Source organism: Callorhinus ursinus, unplaced genomic scaffold (genome assembly GCF_003265705.2).
Source record: "Callorhinus ursinus isolate GAN/ISIS: 27379988/994484 unplaced genomic scaffold, GSC_fseal_2.0 scaffold6, whole genome shotgun sequence".
Lineage (NCBI taxonomy): Eukaryota > Metazoa > Chordata > Mammalia > Carnivora > Otariidae > Callorhinus > Callorhinus ursinus.
Window position 1 is genome coordinate 1,181,719 of NW_027397068.1, and position 12,389 is coordinate 1,194,107.

The 12,389-nt window shown below is 35.3% G+C and overlaps 1 protein-coding gene across 6 annotated transcripts in view; it reads left to right on the forward strand.

The window, feature by feature from the left end:
- The window catches only part of MEI4 (meiotic double-stranded break formation protein 4), a 236,027-nt gene that overhangs the window by 168,495 nt on the left and 55,143 nt on the right, over positions 1-12,389 (forward strand). The window lies entirely within an intron of this gene.

Here is a 12,389-nt window from a genome sequence, read left to right on the forward strand (position 1 = left end):
ATTGTGTTCATAGATTAAAAGAACTAATATTGTTAACATATCCATACTACTCAAAGCAATTTATAGATTCAGTGGAATCCCTGTCAGAATTCCAATGAAATTTTTCACAGAACTAGAATAAATCATCATAAAATTTGTATGGAACCCCAAAAGACCCCAAATAACCAAAGCAGTCTTGAGAAAGAACTTGAGAAAGGTACCACACTCCCAAATTTCAAACTGTACCAACAAAGCTACAATAATCAAACTAGTTACAGCACTTGTCTAAAAAGTGACACGTAAATCAGTGGAATAGGATAGAGAGCACAGAAATAAACCCAGTTTAGATCAGTTAATCTACCACAAAGGAAACAAGAATATACAATGGGGAAAAGATAGTCTCTTTAATAAGTGGTGCTGAGAAAAATGGACAGCTACATGCAAAATAATGAAACGAGACCACTTTCTTACACCATACACAAAAAGAAGCTCAAAATGCTTTAAAGACATAAACGAAGGCCTGAAACAATAAGACTTCTAGAAGAAAATATAGGTAGAAATGCTTTGATATCAGTCTGAGTAATTTTCTTTTAGATATGTCTCCTCATGCAAGGTTAACAAAAGAAAAAAAAAAAACAGACCACATCAAACTACAAAGCTTGTGCACAGTGAAGGAAACCATCAACAAAATGAAAAAGCAACCTACTTAGGGGAGAAGATACTTACAAATGACATATTGGCTAAGGAGTTAATATCCAAAATACATAAAGAACTCATACAACTCAACAACAACAGCAACAAAACACTCAATTAAAAAATGGGCAGAGGATCTGAATAGACATTTCTCCGAAGAAGACATACAGATGGCCAACAGGCACATGGAAAGATACTCAGCATTACTAATCATTGGGAAAATGCCAATCAGAACCGCAATGAGATAACGCCTCACACCTATCAGAATGGCTGGTATCAAAAAGATAAGAAATAACAGGTATTGCTGAGGATGTGAAGATTTGAAGAACCCTCTTGTACTGATGGTGAGAATAAATTGGTCCAACCACTATGGATCACAGTACAAAGCTTCCTCAGAAAATTAAAAATAGAACTACTATATGATCCAGCAATCTCACTTATGGGTATTTATTTGAAGAAAATGAAAACACTCATTTGAAGAGATATATGTACCCCTGTGTTCATTGCAGCATTATTTACAATAGCCAAAATATGAAAGCAGCCTAGGTGTCTACTGATAAATGAATTGATAAAGAAGATACGGTGTACACACACATACACACGCAATGGAATATTACTCAGCATAAAGAAAAGAATGAAATCTTGCCATTTGTAACAACAGGGAGGGCCCTAGAGGGTATCAAGCTAAGTGAAATAAATGAGACGGAGAAAGACATTAAGTATGATTTAACTTAAAAATGGACTCTAGAAAAACAAAGCAAATTAACAAACAGAACAGAAACAAACTCATAGATACAAAGAACAAAACTGGTGGTTACCAGAATGAAGTGGGGTGAGAGGACAAGCAAAATAAGTGAAGGGGATTAAGAGGTACAAACTTCCAGTTATAAAATAAATAAGTCATGGGAATGTAATGTACATCATAGGAAATATAGCCAATAATATTATATAATTTTGTATGGTAATAGATGGTCACTAGACCTGTCGTGGTGATCATTCCTAATGTATAAAAATATCAAATCACTATCTTGTTTATCTGAAACTAATATACTATTGTATGTCAATTATAATTCAACAAAACAAGATAATGTAGTTTTATGCTTTTTCAGCTTTGTTACTCTGAAAAGATGATAGCATGGCTATTGATATAGTCAATCCAAGGTGTCCATTACATCTAAGGCTCAGAGATTCAGTCAAATGCTGGTAAAAGATGGAACCAGAGTAGGAGGGAACACAGGGCAGAGAGCGTGAATAGAGGGAGGCTGTTTATTTGGGACTGTCATGCAATAAACCTTCCACAGGCAGCAACAGAGATAACCACTAATATATAAGGGGTGTTATCCAGAGGACTCCAGGAGAAATTTAATGTGAAGGAGAGAGGGGAATCAGTGGAAAAATTCATACTGTAAAACTAAGAGATAAGAAAAATGATGTCATTAAGGAGAGTTAGGTAAGTAGGAAGGAATGCTTGTGAAGAGAGTAAGTTTAGTTTAGATATATTGAATTTGAGGAAACATTTAAGTAATCTAAATGTAGGCATAGGGAAATATGAAAATAAAATTTGTAAGAAAGGAAAGGGGCATATCTAAAAATTTGGAAAATAATCACAAATATATGGCAATCATGAAATCAGAAAGAAAACAAGGACTCAGAGAAAAGTAAGGTGGAATGGGAAAGGATATACAAACAAAGAAAAGAAGACAGGCTTTATTTCAGCAAGTTTGTTAGGTGGCTATTATAAATGTCAGGCTTAAATGGTTTAAAATTTTTGTCAGATATACAGTAATATATATTTATTACATAAATATGGATTATGCAAGAAATCCATAAAAATACTATTAATATCATACTCCATATTTTGTCTTTCCAGTTTTCTTTTTAATGTAGAGGTTTTTGCTCCCCAAAACATTTGTATCATACAGCACATAGTTTTGTATTCTGCTTTCTTGTGAAATACAGTATATCATTAGCACTTTTCATGATTTTGCATTCCTAAGGAAATGTGATTTTTAGTGACTCAGTAGGATCTTATGATATCCACATTCTTGATTTATTTAGTCTTTGTTGAACATAATAGGATATTGCTGTATGCATTGACCACTGATAATATGAATCATATTCTGAAACTGATTCATGGAGATACATTTCAGAAGTTGACCTTATTGCATTAACTGCAGTCAACTCATCTTATCGATTTGTATCCCAAACTTACATATTACGATGATTTTCCTGAAAAAGCATAGATATTTTTTGAAAAACATAGATATCAAACTATCTAATTATTTAAAACAAATATAATTTCTTAGAACTTCTAAAAAATAATTTAAAAAGTCATGTAAGTTTACTGTTAACAGAGTTAGCCTCTCCAGTGTAAGCTAAAAATCTAAATAAATATATGAATTAGTGAACTTCAGAAAATAGGTAGTATGGGAGCACCTCGGTGGCTCAGTCAGTTAAGCATCTGCGTTAGGCTCAGGTCATGATCTCCAGGTCCTAGGATCCAGCCCCTGCATCAGGCTTCCTGCTCAGCAGGGTGTCTGCTTCTGCCCCTCCTCCCCACACGTTCTCTCTCTCTCTCAAATAAACAAATAAAATCTTTAAAAAAAATAGGTGATTCCTGAGATGAGGGAAACAAATGACATGAGCTCCATGATCCCTTGACTTTTGGCCTAGAGGACCTTTCTGGACTGTGGCATAGGTGGAACCCAGCCAAATCACAATAGTCTCACCAAACTGAAGGGGCAGAAAGTTAAGTTCAGGAGTGCAGATATAGGTAGTATTTCTGGATCAGGGTCATGGAGGGAAGGAAATTATGAAGAAGAGCCCAAGAAATTTACACAGAGACTTTCTTTATTTATTGACTACTAAGCTGTGCATGTGTAGGAGGATCCTTCACAACGCCAAGCAAAGAAAATCTCCTCAGAAAGGAACTACTACAAAGAAGCTGTGAGCTGAATGACACATGAGTGCTTGGGACTATTCAAATTCCATCCAGCCATAATGTTAAGACCTTATTTAATGCTGCAGGCATAGAGACCCTAAAAGGTTACACTTAGCTGTATGGTAACTTACAGTCCTAGGATAAAAGCTATGGTAGAATGATTCTAACAAAATTTAGAAACAAGCCTTGAAAGGATCTTGCTGATTCACAGCTAGATTTACTGCCCACTGGAACAGTATAATACAGAATGTCAACAACATGGTATCATTAATGTCTAGCATCCTTTTAGAAACTGCAACATGAGAAGAAGCAAAGATGTGTGATCCATAACCATTAGAAAAAATCAGTAGAAATATAACCAGAAATGACAGAAATAATGAAATTAGCATACAAGTCCCAACAGCTATAAAGAAAACCTGAGTACGAAGGGGAAAATTGGAAATTTCAGTACAAAAATAAGAGTAATATATATGATAAAACTGTTAAAAACCGAATAGGTAAGTATAAATATGAAAGTATCTTTGCCCATAATCAACAATTTAGATTAAACATACACAGTCCTTGAAAGATTAAAATTACCAAAACTGGTAGTGGAAAACATAAATTACCCTATTCTGATTAAATAAATTATATTTAAAATTATAAACCTCTCCACAAAGACCACTCCAGTTCCAAATGAATTCTGCCATACATACATTTGAAGAAATAATAGCACTCTTAAACTTTTTAGAAGAGACAGTAGGGAATATTTCATAACTCATTTTATGAGATCAGCATTATCTCAATATCAAAACCAAACACATCACAAGTAAAACAAAAACAAATTTCGACCAATATTTCTGATGAACATAGAAGGAAAATCCTTACTGCATATTAGTGAATAGAATCCAACAATGTATAAAAAGAATAATACATAATGATCCAGTGGGATTTATCACAGGAATGCAATGTTATTTTCACATTCATAAGACAATGGATATAAATCACAATATTAACAGACTTATCAAGAAATTCATATGATCTCAGTACATGCAGAAAATGCACTTGGCAAAATTTACCACTCTTTCATGAATTAAAAAATATATATATCAACATAGGAATAGAAGCAAAGTTTCTCAACCTGATAAAAGTTCTTTCTATGAAAAACCTCTAGATATAACCAGTGGTGAAAGACTGAATGTTTTTCCCCAAGACTATAAATTAGGGATGGATGTTATCTCCCATCTCTTCTGTTTAGCATTGTACTAGAGATCCCAGCCATTTCAAGCTACTGTACTTTTAGAAAGGAAGAAGTAAAGGGGCTCCTGGGTGGCTCAGTCGTTAAGCGTCTGTCTTCGGCTCAGGTCATGATCCCAAGGTCCTGGGATCGAGCCCTGCATCGGGCTCCCTGCTCAGCCAGGAGCCTGCTTCTCCCTCTCCTGCTCCCCCTGCTTGTGTTTCCTCTCTAGCTCGCTCGCTCTCTCTCTCTCTCTCTGTCAAATAAATAAAATCTTTAAAAAAAAGAAAAATGAAGAAGTAAAACTATATTTAGGGCCAACATGATCAGGAATGTAGAAAATCTTAGAGAGTTTACCAAAAAGCTACCAGATCTTGAAATAGACACATCCACATACAGCTAATTGATTTTATACATAGCTAAGGTAATCCAGTTGAAAAAGAACAGACCAACAATTCAATAAAAACAAGCAAAAAATTTGAACACAAAAAAGATATACTAATGGCCAATAAATACATGAATAATGCACAATATCATCAATCATCAGAGAAATATGTTGAACAATGGCCAGAATGGCTAAAATTGAAAAGACTAACAATACTAAATTTTGGTAGGGTTGTGGGAACTCATAAATTGCTACTGGGAATGTAAAGCAGACTGGCAGTTTCTCAGAAAGTTAATTATATACTTAACCATATGGCTGAACAATTCAATAGCTATGCTGACATAAACAATTGTTCAGGAGTGTACATAGCATTTTAATTTTGAGTATCAATCTGGAAATAACTCATATTCCCATGACAGGAGAATCAATGAACAAGTTATCTTAAACATGTTCAGTGGAATACTGAATTCAGTGTTGAATCAGTGATACACACAACAGCATAGATGGACCTAAAAAAATACTAGGCTAAGGAAAATAAGCCAGACACAAAAGAACATATATGATATGATTAAATTTCTATGAAGTTCTAAAATTAGGCAAAACTAATGTATGGTGAAAGATATTGCAGTAGTGGTTGACTTAGGGAGTGGTCCTGGGCTTGACTGGAAAGAGGCATGCAGCACTGGGGTGTGGGTATATGGGTGTATGCAGTTGTCACTCACTGTACATCAAAATGTGCACTGAAGATCTGGGCATTCCACTCTGTGTGAACTATACCTCATTTAAAATACATTTTTTGAAATCTAACTTTTTTATCTGAACACAAAGTAAATATAATAATAGAATTTTTCTCAATCTTATACTCAGTTTTTTAGTTCACTTTGAAGACTGTTTCTTTATTCCTATCATAATGAATGCTAAGATGTCACCAAGAACTGTATGAAAAACAATTTTAGTTTCTAATGATGGAAAGCTTTCTAAATAATCACCAAGTCAAAATGAACATATAGTATGATAAAATAACATATATGACTCTGATTCAGTTTCTAATGTACTAGTATATCAGATGCAGGAGAGATCCTATTTTATAAAAATTAGTGAGAAATCTAATAACTTATCATAGATATTTATGGAGACTTACTGTCTGGCCAACGTGATTCTGAACATTTTATACTTCTCTAAGGCTTTTACGTATATTTTTTGTTTAAAATAGAGAGCTACTAATTTTAACTTTCTGGTTATGTCATTTAATTCTCCCAGCCACACGATGAAGTAGTACTGTTCCCATTTTACACAAGAGGTAAGTGGGATTAGATGATTAGAGTAACCAGCCTGCAGGCACAGGCAGCACAGTACCAATTACTAAACTCAGCAAGTCTGACTCCAGAGTCTGGAAGATCAGCGAGGCAGTATTTCCTGTTACTGTCTGATCGCCGTGGTTCTCTGCATTTCACTGACATTGTTTTATATTTTAACTTGTCATCTACAACTCATATGTATATTTTCCCACTTATTTTTATATAAGTAAAATTACTGTAGGTAATATATTTGTATCAATTTTAATATCTGCTTCCATAATCTGTGAACCCTTTTGAGAAAGTGGGTCTGTATCCTGATCTTGCCACCCTTTCTATAGCTGTGCTTACTTAAATGCAGTTCTCTTGGGTCTTGAAAAAATTGTTTATATGATGCTAAGGATAACACTTTCATAGTATCTTGACAAGCATGTATTTTGTGTACACCTATTTGGAGTCTTTTCTTTATCAACTGATTAAAATTAAGAGTTTTTATTTGGAGTGACAGAATTTTCTCATCGTGTTATTGTATATTTACCATCTGTGACATAATCACTTTGGTTTTCTATTTATTTTGAAAATGACTTTGAAAAACTGGCTTCTGTGGGATTCCATAAATTGCTGACATATTGATTTAATAAGGGCCTTCATTGTTTGGCTGTGCAAAACTGAGAACAAAATCAAGATATTGATTTTAATTTCTCAATCATTATGCCATTGGGACCTTGTGTTGGAAAGCTTTGTGAGTAACTCCTTTCAATGGCTTTCTTCCTCTTCAAGCAGCTGTCATTTAGGAAAAGCCAGTCAGTAAACAAATAGTCACAAAGCATCCGTGGGGTGAATATGTCTATCAAAGGCAACGGACAAGTTTTCTGTTTTGTTTTATAAGAATTTTGTTAATAAATTTACAGATTTCTCTGGATAACTAGATGGTAGGTGATTTTCATAGAATCAGCCTTCTGATCAGGAATTAACTAAAATTTTATGCTACTGAAATCTAGCTTATCAATATATTTTATTTTTAAACTTTAACAAAAGTAGAGTGTTCTGTTTATGTGGAAAGGCAACATAGAAAAAGAGGCATGATAATGCTGCTATAAACATCGGGATGCATGTAACCCTTTGAATTAGCATTTTTGTATTTGGGTAAATACCTAGGAGCACAATTGCTGGGTCATAGGGTAGTTCTATTTTTAGCTTTTTGAGGAACCTCCGTACTGTTTTCCAGAGTGGCTGCACCCCTTTGTGTTCCTTCCAACAGCTCACAAGGGTTTCCCTTTCTCCACAGCCTCGCCAACACCTTTTGTTTCTTGTGTTGTTAATTCTTGTGAGGTGATATCTCATTGCAGTTTTGATTTGTATTTTCCTGAAGATGAGTGATGCTGAACAACTTTTCATGTGTCTGGTGGCCATCTGATGTACATCTTTGGAAAAACGTCTATTCATGTCTTCTGCCCATTTTTTAACTGGATTATTTGGTTTTTGGGTGTTGAGTTTCACAAGTTCTTTATATATTTTGGATACTAACCCTTTATCAGATATGTCATTTGCACATATGTAATTCCATAGGATTTTAGTTTTGTTGATTGTTTTCTTTGTTGTGCAGAGGCTTTTTATTTCAATGAAGTCCCAATAGTTTATTTTTGCTTTTGTTTCCCTTGCCTCAGGAGACATATCTAGTAGGAAGTTGCTATAGCCGATGTCAAAGAGGTTACTGCCTGTGTTCTCCTCTGGTATTTGGATGGTTTCCTGTCTCACATTTAGATCTTTCATCCATTTTGAGCTTATTTTGGTGTATGGTGTAAAAAAGTGGTTCAGTTTCACTCTTTTATGTGTTGCTGTCCAGTTTTCCCAACACCACTTGTTAAGAGATTGTCTTTTTTCCATTAGATATTTTTTCCTGCTTTGTCAGTGATGAATTGACCATATAGTTGTGGGTTCATTTCTGGGTTTTCCACTCTATTCCATTGACCTATGTGTATATTTTTGTACAAGGAGCCCAAATGTCCATTGACTGATGAATGGATGAGGAAGATGTGTGTGTGTGTGTGTGTGTGTGTGTGTGTGTAATGAAATATTACTCAGCCCTAAAAAAGAATGAAATCTTGCCATGTGCAATGATATGGATGGAGCTAGAGGGTATTATGCTAAGTGAAATAAATCAGAGAAAGACAAATATCATGATTTCACTCATGTGTGGAATTTAAGAAGCAAAACAAATGAATATAGGGGGAAAAAAGGAGAGAAGAAAACCAAGAAACAGACTATCAACCCTACAGAACAAACTGATGATTACCAGAGGGGAGGTGGGGGGGGGGGAAATGGGTTAATAGGTGATGGGGATAAAGAGTACATTTATTGTGATGAGCACCGGGTGTTATATGTAAGTGTTGCATCACTAAATTCTACACCTGAAACTAGTATTACACCGTGTACACTGTATGTTAACTAACTGGAATTTAAATAAAAACTAAAAAGGGGGAGGCACCCAGGTGGCTCAGTTGGTTAAGCGTCCGACTCTTGAGTTCAGCTCAGGTCATGATCTCAGGGTTGAGAGACTGAGCCCCAAAATGGCCTCCATGCTCAGCAGGGAGTCTGCTTGAGATTCTCTCACTCCTCTCCCTCTGCCCCAAGGCCCTGCACTCTCTCTTGCTCTCTCTCTCAATCTCTCTCTAAAATACGTAAGTAAATCTTTTTAAAAATTAAAAAAGAGGCATAAATGCTTAGTTTATACTTTATATGAATGTTAAAGAATCCTAACTCCAGTCTAGCTCCAATCTGGGCCCTATTAACCAACCACTCACCTTGATATGAGGATAAGTAGGAAGGTAGCAAAGATAGCATTTTATAAAGAAGCTGAAATCAATCAAAAGACAGTTTCTGTGGAGTATCAAGTAAAATCAGATAGGCAGAGAGAGAGAATGCCAAAGCAAGACAGGAAGTAGACAGTGTAGAGGTTCGGGGGGGTCAGTCTTAGCCCTGGCAAAATACTTGCTGACACTTGTGAGCAAACTCATGACTGAATTGCCAAATTGAATTCTATAAGTCAGAGAGATATATTTATTCAACACAAGCTTTACAAATAATTTTAAAGAGATAGACAATCAAAGCACACAGATGATTTAGGAAGGGATGTGGGACATACTGTGTGGTTCACAGGGTCCTTGTTTGAGACATGTCTCTCTGTATTTGAATGATGGATGAGGTCCCCCAGTGAGATTTTACAGGATTTTTCACACAGTGGGAGCTTTAAGTTGGTAGACATCTCCATTTCATAACCCAGAGAATTTTACAGGCAATATGATGATCTTCAAGGAGCCATGTCTTCTAGATTCTGAGTCTTTTTAGTATAAGTAATTCTTTAGCTAGGAATTTTCTACTAAGGACATTAAATAGCATAAAATTTCCTCCTAATAGCAGATGCCAGGAGGCCCACTTGAGGAGATAGACCTAGTCATCAGCCTTCTTTTCTTTCCCTTGTGGCGTATTCCCAGTAAGTACCAGCAGCTTTATTTTTTCCTCCTAACTCACTGTCAAATTCCTAAGGCTTCAGTGTGCTAGGAGAGTTGTTTATGAAACTGAGTCAGCTAAGAAAGAAAATTTCTTTATAAAGGTGTATTTCAGTTGCTGACATGGTAAATAGGTTTATAATATTCCCCCAATAAATCTATATAATTTATAATAAATAAAAGATGAATACTAAGATTACAAAATGAACTACACACCAATAAGAAAAGGAGATAAACAATCCAATAGAAAATTGGGCTAACAACATGAAACGTCAGTTTAAGAGAAGAGGAAACATGAAAGGAAAATTGATATGAATGATGTTCAACTTCAATAACAGAGAAATGAAAATGTAAAAAGCAGTAGGATGTTTCACTGAATATATTGACATAAACAAAAAACAACAATATCATGTGTTAGTGATTATGTGGATAAATGGAATTTGTCACTGAGTAAAGCTGAAGATGTGTATTTTCTAAGATAGACAGGGCTACTGGACAAAGGAGATCTGTGCTCATTTTAACATTTTTGTAATAACTAAAAATTGGAAATAACAGTGCCCATTTGTAAAAGATGGCTGGATGTGGTATATCAAAAATGAATATTCTGTAGCAGTTAAAATGAATAAATCAGGTCTTCATGTATTAACAGTGATAAATTTTGAAAACTGTAATGTCAAGTTATAAGGAAGAACAAAGTATTGAAGGAATAGAGCTACCCAAATATACCATTTTGAAAATTATACACAAAAAATTTTGCACACACACATCCCACGCGAGACACTTTCAGTATATCCATACTTTTAAACAGTCTTTTAAAAATACGGAATCTGAAGTAAATGTGAGAAATTATTTTTTTAATTCAAGTTAACATACAGTGCAGCACTGGTTTCAGGAGCAGAATCCAGTGATTGATTCATCACCCACATACAACATTCATTGTTCATCCCAACAAGTGCCCTCTTTAATACCCATCACCTCTTTAACCCATCCCCCTACCAACATCCCCTCCTGCAATCCTTAGTTTGTTCTCTATATTTAAGAGTATCTTATGGTTTGCCTCCCTCTCTCTCTTTATCTTATTTTTCCTTCCCTTCCCATATGTTCATCTGTTTCGTTTCTTAAATTCTACGTATGACTGAAATCACTACATACTTGTCTTTCTCTGGTTGACTTATTTTGCTTAGCATAATACACTCTAGTCCCATCCACGTCTTTGCAAATGGCAAGATTTCATTCTTTTTGATCACTGAGTAGTAGTCCTGTGTGTGTGTGTGTGTGTGTGTGTGTGTGTGTGTGTGTGTGTGTGTACACACACATCTTCTTCATCCATTCATCAGTTGATGGACATTTGGGTTTTTTCCATAATTTGGCTGCTGTTGATAGTGCTGCTATAAACATTGGGGTGCATATGCCCCCATCGAATCAGCATTTTTGTATCCTTTGGATAAAAACCCAGTAGTGCAATTACTGGGTCATAGGGTAGTTCTATTTTTAACTTTTTGAGGAACCTCCATACTGTTCTCCAGAGTGGCTGCACCAATTTGTATTCCCACCAACAGTGTAAAAGTGTTCTCCTTTTTCCCCATCCACGCCAATAACATCTGTTGTTCCTTGAGTTGTTAATTTTAGCCATTCTGATAGGTGTGAGGTGGTATCTTATCGTTGTTTTGATTTGTATTTCCCTGCTAATGGGTGATGTTGAGCAAATTTTCATGTGTCTGTTAGCCATCTGGATGTCTTCTTTAGAAAATGTCTATTCATGTCTTCTGCCCATTTCCTATCTGGATTGTTTTTTGGGTCACCACATTAATAAAAGAAAGGATAAGAACCATATGATCCTCTCAATAGATGCAGAAAAATTATTTGATAAAATATAGCAGCCTTTCTTGATAAAAACCCTCAAGAAAGTAGGGACTGAAGAAACATATCTCAACATCATAAAGGCCATATACAAAAGACTCACAGGTAATATCATCCTCAATGGGGAAAAATTGAGAGCTTTTCCCCTAAGGTCAGGAACATGGCAGGGATGTTCACCGTCACCACTGTTGCTCAACATAGTACTGGAAGTCCTAGCCTCAGCAATCAGACAACCACAAAATGAGTATATAAAAGGTAGGCATCCAAATCAGCAAGGAAGAAGTCAAACATTCACTATTTGCAGACAACATGATATTCTATGTAGAAAACCCAAAAGACTCCACCAAAAATTTGTTAGAACTGATACACAAATTCAGCAAAGTTTCAGTATATAAAATGAATGTACAGAAATCTGTTGCATTTCTATACACCAATAATGAAACAGCAAAAAATGAGAAATTAAGGAATCAATGCCATTTACAATTGCATCTAAAACCACAAGATACATAGG